The following is a 15,043-nucleotide window of genomic DNA, read 5'->3' as shown; positions in this document are numbered from 1 at the left end:
TGCCAAACAAAACTTCTCTAGAAAAAAATAGTCTTAAATGAAGTTTGTGACAAAATTTACTGGCTTCTATGAGAACATTTCCAAGAGAAGGATACTTTGTGGGGACGAACTTAGCCCCTTTTAACAACACACCAATGGTTACATTAGAAAGTGGTAAATTTGCTAAATTAAAAATTTTTAAGGTATCAATACCTTTATTAACATTCAGTCCATGGTCAACAATTTGTGAAGATGCCTGTTCACTGTTCTCAGCAGGTAGTGTCTGCCTTTCCATTTCTGCTTGCTGCCTGTACTACCGTTGCTGTTCTGAAAACACTGGAAGCCCTGTGATAAACCCGATTGGTTCCCCTGGTCAACTGGTTCTTCATTAGGGATCATCTCAAAAGAGACACTCTTTTTGGAAGATGTTTCCTCAGATGAATATGAAGAGTCCCGGGTTGATGAAAAAACATTGCTCTTTCTAAATCGAGACCTCCCCTTAGCACCGAGTTTGATATACACATTACCGTTGGCAAAATCATTTACGTCCCTTTCAAGTTTCATCTTTCTCCTGCCAATGATTTCTGCCTCGATTTTACTAAGTTTTTGTTTGATCTCACCAAATTTAGAATTAAAGGTAGGTTCAGACTCTGAAAGTGCCCCCTGCCGCTTGGCGCCCTGAGGCAATTGCCTCACTTCGCCTCTCGTAGTTACGCCACTGCTAAGTCAGTTGGTAACTATCATGGCTGACAGCCCGTTGAGTTATATTAATTTAAAATAAAGAAAAATACTCTCCTTTTGTTTTAAATGGGCTAGACAGTAGGATTGCATGACTATTTTTATTACATGGTGGCCAAAGGATGAATGCTCTGCAATGGTGCTGAGAACTCTCCAGACCATATATATCTGGAGTGGAGTATATAATTTCTTTATCGCTGCCCCCCCCCCCATTTCATCTGTGTGATTTTGCCACGTGTCTTTTCTTTTTAAGCTTGTATTTTCCAGTGGTGATGTCCCACAATCATATTGGAAGTGGGAGGCGTTTGACTATTAGTTATGCAAATAATTGTCAATTAGCTGTCCAGATTTTTATCCAAATGTACCTACTTTGCAAGAGCCTTTGCCAAGATCTTCAAAGTCTGCAGGTTGAAAGTAACTTTTACGAACTCCAGAATTCGTTATGGTTTTACATGATGTTCATCGTGCATACAGCTGCAGTAATCACAGATGGGTTCTGTGCCGTCAGGCGGTCCCTCGGTCGGCCGAATTCCAAAGTCTTGGTCCGGCGTTGGTTGTTGTCGCATTCTCTCCTGACGTCAGTGAGGCCGGAGTATACAAGACACAGCCGACGCCATGTTCTTCAGTCTTTTTTGCCGTGCGGTGCCCGAAGCAGAAGCAGTTCGCAAGTGCCGGTCGGCCATCTCCTGAATTACGGAAATATTGGAAACCGAAGTCTTCATTAAAGCTAAGTACCCTGTTGGGGAAACTTTTCTTGCCTCAGACCGATGTCAGAAAAAGTTAATAATTGTATTTCTTGTGGGAAGCAAATACCGTATAAGGATTTCCATTCCCTCTGCATACCTTGTTTAGGCCCAGACCACGACGTCTCGGGCTGTCGCTTTTGCGCTACTTTCAATAAACGCACTATTAAGTGTCGGGCGGAGTTCGCCCAACACTATTTTGGTAAAGCCTTTGATTATAAAATGTCGTCGGATACTCCGACTGCCGTTTTGTCCAAAAAATGCAAGGACAAGGACCGACACGCGAGGCCCGCGGTCCCCGCCGACACCACGCCAAAACAGGCTACACGTGGTCCGGTTCTCAGCGAGACGCCTTTGCAGTCCCTGACTACCGACGACACTCCTTTGGCGGTGTCCTCTGTACCCGAGACCGCTGGTACCTCGGCCCTTTCCCAGACTACAACCACCGAAGCCTTTGCTAATGTTGACCCTACTAATGTGGACAGGTCCACTTCCACCCATGGTGTCTTTAGACCCTCATCTTCTTTTTCTATCAAGGCCTTTACTAAATCCAAAGCAGCCAGGCATCCCAAGAGGCCTGTTGCACAGGGCCCATCTCCAGGCCCCATGCCTAAAAAACAGATGCTTAAAATGGCTGAGGATTTAATTACTCTTATCAGGGGTTCGCAACCCCCTCCAGACAAGAGACCCAGAGTGGAGGAAGATTCTCCCTCTTCTAATCAGGGATCCATTTTATCAGAACATTCTGATGGAGAGGAACACTCCTACTCCCCTTTTGAGGATTCGGATGCAGAGCAATCCATTCCTTCTGTATCTCCTCCTGTGGATTTTTCCTTTGGGGAAACCTTGCACACTTTGAGGGAACACTTCCATTGGGAAGGCCAAGACTTTTCAGATTCCAAGAAAAGACTTAGGGAATTTCTTTTGTTACCTCAACACAGACCTCTGGCGATACCTCCTGTTTTGGACATACTTGATGATGTTTATTCGGAGGCTTGCCTTAACCCAGATTCTCTGCCTCCTGCACCAGTCAAACCTGATAGGTACTACAGAGTACCTAACCCTCACCAATTTCTCTTCAAAAGCCATAATGCTGACCCTGAAACCATTTCTCAGGGCCCCAAGGGATTGAAGGCCTCCACTGCCAAGAATCCACTTCCTTGCAGAAAGAGAGTCAAGATCTTTAGAAAGGTGGGGAAAAAGGAATTGTCAGTTTCATATGCTTAAATATCAACAGTTCCTGTTATCACAATTAAGGAATAAAATGTCCCAACCTGAACAACCAGATTTGAAGGAGTTACAGGATATGATACATAGTGCAGAGCAAGTGGGTAAACACACCTTACAATGTGGTTATGATGCCCTAGAGGCCTCAAGTAGAGCGGCTGCTACAGGATCAGTCATTCGCAGACATGCCTGGCTTAGGGAACAAAACTTGCCTGATCATGTCAAAGCTAAGCTTCTAGATGCTCCTTTACAAAAGGATGTGCTGTTTGGTACTAATGCTGAGGAGATATTACGGAAAATGGAAGAAAAAGCCAAATCTATGCAAACTGTCAAAGCTTTTTACAGGTCCAACCACCACGTTTTAGCAGAAATTGGCCTTCAAAAAACTGGTCCTTTCCAGCCACTGACAAGCCCCAAAGAGGTAGATACAGGCGCACAAGGGGCAGAGGACAATCACAAGGATCATATAGAGGCCGACAATGGCAAACTCCAGCACCAAGAGGTGGCGAAGACAGTGCACAACAATACAGGAAACAAACCCAATGACTCCCTCATTTCCATGCCAAGCATGTCTCAGCTGGCAGCACCTTTGGGAGGAAAGCTAGCATTATTTGCAAAAAATTGGCATATTGTCACAACAGACAAATGGATCCTGGACATAATAAACAGAGGCTACAAATTTCAGTTCCACACTCTTCCAAACATGAGAGGCATGCCAAACCTGCCACACAATCAAAGGGCAGAGGCACAACTACAAATTTCAAAGCTCATAAGAATGAGAGCTATTCAAGAGGTACCTACTCACGAACAAGGTCAAGGTTTTTATTCAAGACTTTTTCTGGTACCAAGGAAAGGAACCGACTGGAGACCCATTTTGGACTTATCCATCCTAAACACATTTTTACTCGTACCAAAATTCAAGATGCTCACATTACAGCAGCTTCTTCCCATGCTGGGCAAGGAGTTTTGGCTGGTAACATTGGACCTCAAGGAGGCATACCTGCATGTCCCAATCAGACAAAGCTGCAGAAGATACCTCAGATTTCTTGCAGGTTCAATCCACTATCAATTCTCTGCATTGCCCTTTGGCTTATCTACTGCACCCAGAGTATTCACAAAGTGCCTGGCATCAGTGATTGCCTATTGCAGACTTCAAGGGATACAAATTTACCCTTATTTGGACGACTGCCTGATCCAAGCGGACAGCAAGCACATACTTCTGGAACATCTGGCATATGTAACACGGTTACTGCATTCTCTGGGATACACCATCAACAAAGAGAAATCCAGGCTAACTCCATCTCAGAAAATAACTTTCCTGGGTGCCAACTTGGACACAAACACCCAGATGGCCTATCTTACCCCAGAAAAACAGGGGCAACTAACTCAGTACTTCAAAATACTAGCAAAATGTACCAGGCTTACTGCAAGGAAAATCCTGCAGGCTCTGGGCTTCATGGCATCTTGCATTCTTTTAATCCCATGTGCAAAGCTGCATATGAGGAAACTTCAATGGTACCTAAAAAACCTATGGTCTCAACACAGCCACAGTTTGGAAACAATAATACCAATAATTCCATGTTTGCAAAAGGAATTTCTATGGTGGGCCCAAGCATGTCAAGCAAACACAGGCCTCCCATTCTGCAAGCCTCAAGCAAAGCAAGTCATCACAACAGATGCCTCAGATTACGCCTGGGGGACACATGACGGACAGGTGCATTCAGGGCAAATGGGCCCAAAAGGAAAAGCACCTTCACATCAATCAAAAAGAAATGCTAGCAGTAATAAATGCAATTACAGCTTTCAAGGACTTCCTACATCCAGGACAATTACTGATAAAAACAGACAACACCACGGTAATGTGGTACATAAACAAACAAGGAGGAACACATTCATACCCCCTGTGCAGACTAGCCATGACTCTTTGGAACTTGGCTCTGGAATGGCAAATCGAACTTCAAGCACAGTACTTGCCAGGATTGGAAAACACGCTGGCAGACAATCTAAGCAGAAATATGACAGATCCACACGAATGGAAGTTACATCCTCAGGTGTTTACAGAGATAATCCAAGCTTTTTGCCTCCTACAGGAATCATCAATTGGAAAAGTTTTGTTCGAGGACATTTCATCCAAAGGCATGGAGAGTGGACGCCCTTTCATTCAGTTGGACAGCATGGACAGTTTACGCATTCCCACCTCTGCCTCTTCTGCCCAAGGTGCTTTTGAAAGCAAGAGCAGACAGACCAAAGATGATACTGATTGCTCCAGATTGGCCAAGGCAACACTGGTACCCACTCCTGAGGAGCCTAACACATACTCCTCCCTGGCCCCTGCCTCTAATGCCTCTTCTGCTGACTCAGCACAGCTACAAAACTCTTCACAGTCAGCTGAAAACACTCAGTCTCGCTGCATGGAAAATTCCTTAACACCACAACAGACCCTACTCTCCAAGGAGGTGCAGGATATCATTTTGGAGGCCAGAAGGCCATCTACTAGAAAAGCTTACTCCGCAAAATGGAAGCGGTTTTGCTCTTGGAATGAGAAAAAAGGACAGGACCCTAGAAAACTGAACTTGCCTCAGGTATTACAGTACCTAACAGAGCTGTTGAACAGTGGACTATCATTTTCTTCCATAAAAATCCATGCCTCAGCCATTTCTGCTGAATTCAACATGGATCCTCCTTTATTTTCTCACCCACTCTTATGACAGTTCCTCAGAGGGGCTAAGAATATAAGACCACCAAGGAAACAACCAATACCAGCCTGGGATCTTAATTACATACTAGAAAAATTAACATTGCCCCCTTTTGAACCAGCTGCCTCAACAGATTTGCAATATTTGTCCTGGGAAACAGCCTTCCTTCTGGCTATCACTTCAGCTCGTAGGGTTTCGGAACTACAGGCCCTCATGGCGGTGCAGCCCTTCCTCATTTTCCATCAGGACAGGGTTTCCCTTCGTACTAACCCGTCATTTATGCCTAAAGTGGTATCCAGGGTAGCTTTAAATCAAGCCATACACCTACCTACCTTTTACCCCAATCTTCAAAACAAAGGGGAAAGGCTGCTACACTCTTTAGACTTCCATAGGCAGCTATGTTATTATTTGGACAGAACAAAGTCCTTCAGGAAATCAGAGCAACTCTTTGTGTCCTATGCTGTAGGGGCTCAAGGGAAGCCAGTTACCAAGCAGACTATTTCAAAGTGGATAGGCCACTGCATATGGTTTTGTTATTCCTATCATGGGAAATCTGTTACTACAGGTATCAGATCACACTCCACCAGGGCCACAGCTACCTCTACAGCCTTCCTCAGAGGAGTTCCTACCAAAGATATTCTGGAGGCAGCCACTTGGAGTTCTGTACATACCTTCACAAAACACTACCACCTGCCTTTATATTCCAGAACTAGAGCAGGCTTTGCCACTGCTGTGTTGCAGGACATTCTGGCTCAGCCCAGTTCCTCCTAGTACCTACCACCCTGTGCGTAGCTTTTGGACTCTACCCATCTGTGATTACTGCAGCTGTATGCACGATGAACATAGTACAGTTTTGTACCTACCATAAATGTAGATGTTCGAGTGCTAATACAGCTGCAGTACAGGTTTCCCTCCCTCCTTCCCCACTTGGTAAAGGCATGGGGCCTAACACCCTCTTCATATTACCTGACTGGGTTATCCTTCTATGGTTTATTTGCTTGCAACTACTGATTTTGGATTATATTGCATTGCTTGTATATACATAGAAACATTATTTATGTATTGCCTTCCTTCTGGGGGCACCTGACATCTGGAGCAAGAAAGACTGAAGGACATGGCATCGGCTGTGTCTTATATACTCCGGCCTCACTGACGTCAGGAGAGAATGCGACAACAACCGACGCCGGACCAAGACTTTGGAATTCGGCCGACCGAGGGACCGCCTGACGGCAGAAAACCCATCTGTGATTACTGCAGCTGTATTAGCACTCGAACATCTACATTTATGGTAGGTACAAAACTGTACTTTCTCCAGGCACAGTTTCTGTGTGGTGTGAATGCTACCCTGAGAATGTCTTTATTCCTGAACACAAATTCTTTTCTCTTCTTGAACAAGGGACTTCACCATCAGTATTACTTTACATAATTAAGGGAAACTAAAGACAATTAGTATAGAAAAGTGTATACCCACAATAACAGTGTACAGATCATGGCAAACATATATAAGATGAACATTAAGATGACATCCAATGTATGTATTGTACATAGTTAGTACAAGACAGAATGATTAGTTAGGAAGACTAGAATATCTGGTTGCAATGTTTTAATGTCACATTTTCAATATGTTGTACACTATCTTTATGTAAATGTCTGTTTTACAGCTCATTAAGAGCAGCTTGTTTATTAGACAATTCTGTATAATTGTTACCCTAACATTGATGATTTATGTTATGTATATCGTATTTGGACGACTGAAACTTGATATTCCAAGGACCTTGTGTGTATATTTTCTGTCATTCTTTTCTTGTATTTAAATAGATGAGAAATGTAATAAAAATTATATTTAAAAAAAAAATTCTTTCACTTCTTGTTTCTGAGACTGAGTGTGTTTTAGTCTGAGTTTAGCACATGCTGTGGGAACCTTAACTTCCCCTCCAAACGTAGATACTAAGGAAACTTCAATTTCTCTCCATGGTTTCAGAACATTTATGTGGTGCAACTCTTCTGATTCCCCCCATTGCTTGACCTTGAACTTTAAATTCACTTACTTTTTCTGTCACTTCAGAAGAGGCTTGCCATTTTGAAAGTCACTTATGTTCAGTAGTAGGTACTAATATAAGAACCTTATTGTCTGGTTTTGAACTCTCTTAAATGAGCATTCTTGCTACTTATTATCTGTTGTAAAATCCAAAAGTGTGTCAGAATGAGAAAAACAACTAAAAGCACAAAACATGTGTAGATCAGAGCGTATGTACCTTTAAGAAGCATTTCCAGATGTTGCACATGCATATAAATACTGAGCACATGCAGGCAGCAGTGCCATTCCGAGAGAACAGCCAGATTAACATGTATGAGTGCGGTAGTCAGTCTTATGTTACAAAGCCTCATTCCTGATGATTGTGTGTAATAAAGCTGCTTTAGCTGAACCTACGAATGTTAGTCTGTTTTATCCTGACTAGACGAGCGACATAGTGTCAACCGGGATCAGAAGAACAACTTCTTCAAGCCATGAGATGCAGAGTTGAAGGTGAAGACAAACTAAGCAGGTTGAGTTGAAACGTAGCTCAAACAAGCAAAAAAGTGCCAGAAATGAGCTAAAGGTAAAGAAAACTGCACAAATGATTTATATGGCAAGGAAAATTAAATGGCACATTTATAAGGCACATATTAATCAAACGAGTACCACAAAAACATATTAAGCAAATGAAAGGCAGAAACTACATTATAAACTAAAATGTTCAAAACCACAATATTTGGTAAAATTAGCAGGGAAATTCATATGGGGCTAAGAATTACCTTTGGCTTACATAATGACCATGTTTAGAGTAAAACGGGCACAAGAAATGTATAATGTACATGAAAAGAGATTTAAAAGGGCATGACAAGTACAATAAAGGGGAAAAATAAGCTTAAAGAGCAAAGCAATTGCATGTTTTTTAGTAAAAGAACATGTTTTGGACACACACTACTATTTTGCATTGACCAAAGCCATTCAAAGCAATAACTAGAGTTGTTCGAAGTATCTCAGAGTGTGCAAAGTGTTTGCAGAGTGTGTGCTTTATTACGGTGCAATTATTTCAGAGAGTTTGCTAGGCGCAAAGTACAGTTATATTGCAATGTGCGGTCAAAGTACAGCCATTTCGAAAAGTCTCTTCTGGTGTGAGCATTTATTCACAGACTGCTGCCCATTTCAGAGTGTTTCTTACACTGTGCATTTATTTTGCAAAGTACAGCCATTTTGAAAGGTTCTTGTGCTGTGTACAGTTTATTTGCAAAGTGCATTCATATAAGTGTTTCTTACTCTGAGCTTCTTCTACCGTGTACAGTTTATTCACAAAGTACAGTCATTTTTAAGTATTTTTTTACACTGATAAGGAGTGGTTTCATTAAGTATAGTGATTTCAAAGTGTTCTTGTGCTACTTAAGACTTATTTGACAAAGTGCAGTTATTTCAAAGAGTTTTGTTGTGCTATTGGCCATAATTACAAGTTCTGGCATATATATATATTTGCGTTTGTATGTTCGTACATGATTTCAGGCACCTTCACTACTGTGTGTTGATATGGCAGAGGCATTTTGCAAGCCTAGTCCACTTCTGTTTGATCATAATATAGCAGAGAATTTGAGAGTATTCAAGCAGGAATTACAATATTTTCATACAAGCAGCTTTTTTTGACAAAGATGCACATACGAGGGCATTGGGTTTGCTTAACTTAGCTGGGTCATAGGCTATTGAAAGAGAGAGTTAATTTGTGTATGCACCAGAAGTATATACAGGAGAGGGGGGGTGGGACATCATATTGTGGTACCAACTGAATCAAATGTTAGAGAGGCACTTATTTTATACAGGAGACCAAAAGCCAGGTAAAACCTGTTGCAGCTTATATTACTGACTTGAGAAATAAAGCTAAAATATGCAGATTTGGTGACTTGAAAGATGAGTTATTAAAGGACCGGCTTGTGTGTGGTGTTACTAGTGCTGTAGTGAGAAAGATTTTGCTTCGTGACAGTGATTTAATGTTAAGCAAATCCATAGAGATTTGTCAAATTCTTGAGTTCACAGAAAGGCACACCAGTATGCTTGCAAGTGAAGAGAGCATGGTTTCAGTACGTGACACACCGAAGCAGGCCTAAGCACATGGCAACAACAACCCCTGTGGGTGTGGCAGGAAGATCCCGTAGCTTTCTAGCAAGTTCCAAGAGTAGTTCAGTAAAAAGGGCATGCTAAGTGCAGTATAAGAAGACTGTTGTAATCAAAGCAAAAGGTGCTTCAACAAAGTATTAGTTTAAGGGTAATGCACACTTATGTAACCAGCTTATTGTATGTTTTTTATTTTTTTCCCCTAACATGTTTGTTTTTCAATTGAATTGTACAAGTTATAGGTCACATTAAAGGTGGGCAAAGTTTTGAAATGATTTACTGTGATCTCATTTTTTTTATATCACAAAAACCTGGCATTTTAACAGGAGTGTGTACACTTTTTATATCCACTGTAAATAGTGAGCGCATGAAGACAGGAGTGCCGTTTTGAGAGAACAGCCAGAGTGTTGACATGCATGTGTGGTAGTCTGTTTATAAGTTTATTACAAAGCCTCATTCCTGATGTTTGTGTGTAATAAAGCTGCTTGAACTGATCACATAAATGTTCATCTGTTTTATCCTGACCAGACGAGCGACAACACGTTCCACACAAGCTCAGTCACAGATACCACAGATATAACAAATGAAGTAAATGTTTGTGCTTTCATTCTTTATTATACCAAGAGCTTCTTCAGAATAAATAACTTTACAACCTCAGTTTTTATAGCCACAAAATCGCACGATGGATCTTATGCAATTATTTTGACAAATCATCTCATTGATTTGAAGACACACAAAACTTAATTATAATAGTGTTACCTTAGAAATATCCATTTCAAAATATTAAAAAAATGGATAAATTATATTTATAACCTTTGTGCTAATAAAATAAAATAAAAAAAGCGTTTAATATGTATGTGCATATTCAACCCTGGTATTTTGTCAGAACCAAGTCTAATTTGCCACCTGCCTCCTTACATTCCAAATGAATGTTATAATCACCTGTAAAAGGGTCAAGTAAAACACTATCTAAAACAAAAAAGTGAACTTCCTAAAGCCAGCATACACTAAAGAATGTTTGTCCAAGGCATTACTAAGATCATGTTTAATGGAATATATATAGACTGTTTTTATGCATACAAGCCTTCTAGCTTAGAAGAGAGACTTTGGAGTGATTAGGTATCAGTTTTCTGTACTTTCTTGCTGTACTTAACTGTTTTCCACCTAAACGCAGATTTTCCAGTGTTTATTGCGATTTAAAAGTTTGTTTTTTTTTCACATATTGTACCTATTTGACTGAATGCACTTTTAAAAAGTTTTTTGTTTAAGTAATTTGTTTAACTGTTGTAGGCTACACACTAAAGTGTGATAGCCTTTTCTGATCGTTTGTAGTCGTTTAAAGCTGTTTTAAGTGTATTTTTTACTATTTTTGCCTTATCTTTTCAAAAAAAAAAAAAATTTCCTTGTTTCCCATCTTTGTAAGCTAGTATAGTCCAGATTTCAGGCTAGTGCTGAATTCAAGATGTGATACTAGTTTCAGAGTTGCCAATACCTTGTTTGGATAGAAGGAAGTTTCTCTGCTCACCTGTGAGAGAGGGGAGCTTTGAGCAACCTATCAGACCCCGGAGGAGTGGTTCCAGCCCAAAAGTTAGTAGTTTCTAGGCCATTTTGGGCTAATTTCTATCTCTTTCATTTTCCTACTATAAAAACCACGTTTGCACGGTTTTGTGCACCGGGCAGCGCCGGTTAGCTACGGTTAAATTATTCCTGGCTCCACTAAGTCTCCTCTTCAGTTTTTCCCGTGGAACTAGTCTAACTCTCAACCTAAGCACTCAAAAAGCATCCTACAGCCCAGCACTTGCTCAGACCTAATAGCAAGCACTAATATACCCTGACACTGATTGCCCAGCAGGACAAGGCTCTTTATTCACCCCTCACCAACCAAGTGACTAAGCAGCTCACCCTACTATTCAGACATGACCAAAGGGCAATTTCAGTTGTACTCTCAAGTCCAGCTGTTGAATCTGGGTATCCTGAGGCAATGTTACAACTGCCTCATGTACAGAGACAGCCCTCTCCTCCTACCACAAAACACTAACATATGCGAGAGATGCAATTATACAGCCAAACTGGAAGCTAAGCTGTCTCCACCCAAGACTGGAACAGACAGCCAAGAGGAGAAGGTTAACACTTGCACCACACCTCCAGCCACACACAGAGCTACTAAAACAGCACTGGCAAAAATACACTTAAATACACAAAATCATACTCGGAGGCTCTAAATAAAAACCTGCAAAATCGGAGGCTCTAAATAAAAACCTGCAAAAGCATCAGAGACCTCCAAAGCAGACACCCAAATAAACTGCACCTCCCGTCATAAACCAGACAACACACAAAACACAAACTCAGTGTGCCGCACAATCACAGCCCTTAAGGCGAAATAACATACCTAAGACATTAGTAATAGGCGACTCTATATTCAGGCACACTGACGTCCCACTCACTTGGCTGGACAAGCAGATGGTTACTGTTAGCTGCCTGTCGGGAACCAGAATCTGCCACATAACACAAGCACTCAGGTCACTCCAGAACAAGTACAAATATGGCTCTGTCATTGTTGGTGTGAATGACCTGAGATGTACTTCCCTGGACTACATGAAAAGAGACATGAAGAGCTCTTTGATCATGTAGCCTAGGCTGATATGACCCTGACCCTGAGTAGCATCCTGCCCTCACCAAGAATGTTACCTCAGTATAAAGAAAAAAATATCAATTTCAACAATTGGCTAAGCTTCTGGTGTCATTCAAAGGGGATCCAGTGTCTGTCAGCCTGGGACGACATGCTTGACAAGCCGCTTTGCACCTGTCACCCCTAGGCTTTCGAATACTGGCCAAGACTTTTGCTGCTCCCATAGTGCCTTTTTTAGGCAAGGCTCAAAAGTAAAACCCACCTCCATAAACAATACAATTAACAAAAAACTGAGGGTTATGCTACTCAATGCCAAGAGTTTAAATCTCAAAATGCACGCACTCTAAGTACTCCTCAGTATGGAGAACGTCAACATCTGTGCAGTAACTGAAACCTGGTTCAAGGCTCCAGAGAGCACCCCAGCACTACCGGGCTACAACTCATACCACACATTTCGGCCACAGAACACGGACTGTGCATCCATATTCATCAAGGATACCTACATCGCCAGGTTAGTGGAGCAGCATAATACCTCTGAGATCATCCATGTGCAACTAACATCGGGCAAATCTGCAATGCAAATTGTGGCCTGCTACAGATCACCCTCCATGATGCAGGACCACCACTCCACCTTTCTGGAGACACTGGAAAACATGAAGGTCCTACTGAACACCCTGATATTGGGAGATTTCAATTACCCTACCATTCACTGGGAAAACTACTCGAATACAAACTCCCAGGCCCAGCACTTCCTGGAATTCATCAACTCAAACGCCGTGGATCAGCTGGTAAACTCCCCTACCAGAGGTGAAAATATATTGGACCTGGTCATCACCAACATGGGCGACAGGTGTTCCACACCGGAAGTCAACCCGTCATTGGTTAGATCAGACCATAAACTAATCACTCTGGATGTCCAAACCCCACCACCACCCCCAACTAAGGAAACCACAGTAAAAAACTTTTCTAAAGCAAACTTCACCTTACTTAAGACAGAGGTGGTAAGTTTTACAGCCCCCACGCTAAAGGATAACGCTGCCCAAGATGCAGAAACCTTTACAAATGCACTCTGAGCACCTACAACGATGCATGGATCATGCCATCCCTAGCAAAACCAAGACTCTCTCCTCTAAGTGAAGGAAACCAGTTTGGTGGACCCCTGCCATAAACAGGCTATACAATAGAAGGAAGAAACTAGTTCAGAAAAAAAGCAAATCCCAAGAAGGAAAGACATCCCTGATCAGTATCAGTAAGAAATTAAGGTCCCTCATGAAATCATCCAAGGCTAACTTCAAAAGAAAAATAACCAAGGATTCAAAAGATAACCACAAAGCCTTCTTTAGCTATGTTAAGAATCTAAGTGGCAACTCACAGATATACACTGAACTAGTGAAAAATAGCACAAAATATACTGAACCTACTGAAATTGCCAACATCTGGCAGATAGATTCAGTGCAAACTTCACCCCCCCACCTCCAAAAGTGCCCACAACAATACCAGAAAAGTGTAGTGTCTCAGAAATCAGACACACAGGTGAAAACAGCCCTTTCAAAAGCCAAAAACACAGTGTTAGTGGGGCCAAATGTTGTCCCAGGCTGCGTCTTGCACGAACTACAGAACAAACTAACCCCCCACCTAAACACGCTGTTCAACCTCAGCCTCTCCACAGGCTACATGCCCATAGAATGGCGCACAGCAACAGTCATTCCTCTCCACAAATGAGGGTACACAACTGACCCTGTTAACTTTCGCCCCATAAGCCTGACTAGCCTGGTCTGCAAGGCTATGGAACGCATCATCATGGAACTCATTAACAAAGACATTGGGAACCTCCAAAGACTTGACCTGACCCAGTTCGGCTTTAAGGGCAGATCATGCCTCCTAAACCTGGTTTACTTCTTCGAGACAGTCACAAAGGCCATAGACGAGGGAAAGGTGGTTCACACAGCCTAACTTGACCTCGCCAAGGCTTTCGGCACCATTCCCCACATGGGTATTACAGAAAAACTCACCAGCCTGAACATAAACCCCTATGTCACAAGATGGGTTGCCAACTGGCTTACAGACAGAACTCACACGGTAAGAATAGCAGGCTCCAGGTCCAACTCTAAACCAGTCACAAGTGGTGTCCCGCAGGGTTCGGTCCTGGGACACCTACTGTTTGGCATATACTTCTCAGAAGTACAGGCAAACACAGGAGGACTATGGCTAATCAGGTTCACCGATGACTGCAAACTGGGAGACATAATTGACTCTCTGGCTGATACAGACATCCTGCAAAAGGGCCTTACTGAGACGGGCACCTGGTGTCAAAGCCATGGCCTCAAGCTAAATGCCAAAAAATGCATAGTCATTCTGTTTGGGAAAAACAAAACACCCATGAATTACCATATAGGTGGCAGCCCCCTTAATACAGAAGAGGTAATAAGAGATCTGGGGACCCAGGTAGATAGTAATCTGTCCTTTGACAATCATATTGCCAAAGTAATTAGGAAATTCTATGTGGCCCATCTAATTACTAAAGGGTTTGCATCTAGAAATAAAGAGGTTATAGTGCCCCTCTACTCGTCACTCATCAGTCCCATCATAGAGTACAATACCGTATTTGGGATGTACCTCACAAGACACTTCCAACAGCTGGAAAGACCACAAAAGTACCTCACCAAGAGGATTACTGGCCTCAAACATATGTCCTATGCAGCCCGACTGAAAAAACTCTGGTTGTACTCAGTGGCATATCGCTTACTCAGAGGTGATCTCTGCCTGACTTACAAAGCCATGTCCAACTCAGAATTGATGGACATGCTCCACCTAAAGAAATCCAAGTCACTGCAAGCCAGGTGCTCTAGTGCGCTAAACCTCGCCACAACAATAAATAGAACATGCTGGA

At 42.2% G+C, this 15,043-nt stretch overlaps 1 protein-coding gene across 1 annotated transcript in view; it reads left to right on the top strand.

Annotated features, from left to right (window-relative positions):
- The window catches only part of ARHGEF39 (Rho guanine nucleotide exchange factor 39), a 1,319,667-nt gene that overhangs the window by 759,822 nt on the left and 544,802 nt on the right, over positions 1-15,043 (top strand). The window lies entirely within an intron of this gene.

Source organism: Protopterus annectens, chromosome 11.part0 (assembly GCF_019279795.1).
Source record: "Protopterus annectens isolate FY-2018-M chromosome 11.part0, PAN1.0, whole genome shotgun sequence".
NCBI lineage: Eukaryota > Metazoa > Chordata > Ceratodontiformes > Protopteridae > Protopterus > Protopterus annectens.
The sequence above is the reverse complement of the archived record's forward strand: the minus strand, read 5'-3'. Positions and strand labels throughout refer to the sequence as shown.